Consider the following 1,571-nt stretch of genomic DNA (forward strand, 5'->3'; position numbering starts at 1 on the left):
ATTGATGCATTCTTAATGATGCCAAAGATGGGGAAGTTCTTGAAGGATGCAATTCTGAACAAGACAAAAGAACTTCAAGGCATGGTAGTACTAAGTCATGAATGCAGTGCTATCATTCAGAAGAAGTTCAGGAGCTACCTAGTGGGATCAAAGGTCATTGTGTATACTGATCATGCAGCCCTCAGGTACTTGATGACCAAGAAAGATGCCAAGCCAAGGCTGTTGAGATGGGTTTTATTGCTCCAAGAGTTTGATATGGAGGTGCTTGATAAAAAGGGCATTGAGAATGGGGCTGCAGACCATCTCTCAAGGCTGAGGATTGAAGAAAAAGTTCCCATAGATGATGCTTTGCCTGAAGAGTCTCTGATGGTGCTCCATTCCTACTTGGAGTTTGAGGAAGTAGAGAGCATTCAAGAAAGGAGGATGCCTTGGTTTGCAGACATAGTGAACTATCTTGCATGTGGGGTGGAGCCTCCTGAATTGGATGCTTACAAGAGGAAAAAGTTCTTCAGAGATGTCCAGAGATACTATTGGGATGAGCCCTACCTCTATGTTCTGAACAAGGATCAGCTATATAGAAGGTGCCTTGCTGAAGAGGAGATGCAACCTGTGTTGCAAGAATGTCATGGTTCTGCTTTTGGAGGCCACATGGGGGCATTCAAAACTGTGGCAAAGGTTCTTCAAAGTGGGTTTTGGTGGCCTACAATGTTCAAGGATGCCCAGTTGGTAGTTTCAGCATGTGATGCCTGTCAGAGGCATGGTAACATATCTAAAAGAAGTGAGATGCCTCAGAACCCCATTCTAGAAGTGGAGATCTTTGATTGTTGGGGGATTGACTTTATGGGACCTTTTATTTCATCCTTTGGAAATCAATACATACTTGTTGCTGTGGACTATGTGTCCAAATGGGTTGAGGCCATTGCTTCCCCTACCAATGACTCCAAGGTTGTAGTCAAGCTGTTTAAGAGCATCATATTTCCAAGGTTTGGAGTTCCAAGGGTTGTCATTTCTGATGGAGGATCCCACTTTTTGAACAAGACTCTGGAAGGTTTATTGAGAAAGCATGGAGTTAAACACAAGATAGCTACTCCATATCATCCCCAAACTAGTGGCCAAGTGGAGGTATCTAATAGACAAATCAAGGCCATTCTGGAAAGGACTGTCAGCTCAACCAGAAAAGATTGGAGCAAAAGGCTGGATGATGCATTATGGGCTTACAGGACTGCCTTTAAAACTCCAATTGGAACATCACCATTCAGTCTGCTATATGGGAAGAGCTGCCACCTTCCTGTGGAGTTGGAGTACAAAGCTATGTGGGCTCTGAAGTTTCTAAACTTTGATATCAAAACAGCTCAGGAGAAAAGAATCATGCAACTCCATGAGCTTGAGGAGATTAGGCTTGAGGCTTTTGAAAGCTCAAAGATCTATAAGGAGAAGACCAAAGTCCTGCATGACCAAAAGATTTTAAAGAGAGAGTTCAAGTGTGGTGATTTGGTCTTGCTTTTCAACTCCAGACTTAAGTTGTTTCCAGGAAAGCTTAAGTCTAGGTGGTCTGGACCTTTCAAAGTTCT

Source organism: Eutrema salsugineum, unplaced genomic scaffold, assembly GCF_000478725.1.
Source record: "Eutrema salsugineum unplaced genomic scaffold, Eutsalg1_0 scaffold_21, whole genome shotgun sequence".
NCBI lineage: Eukaryota > Viridiplantae > Streptophyta > Magnoliopsida > Brassicales > Brassicaceae > Eutrema > Eutrema salsugineum.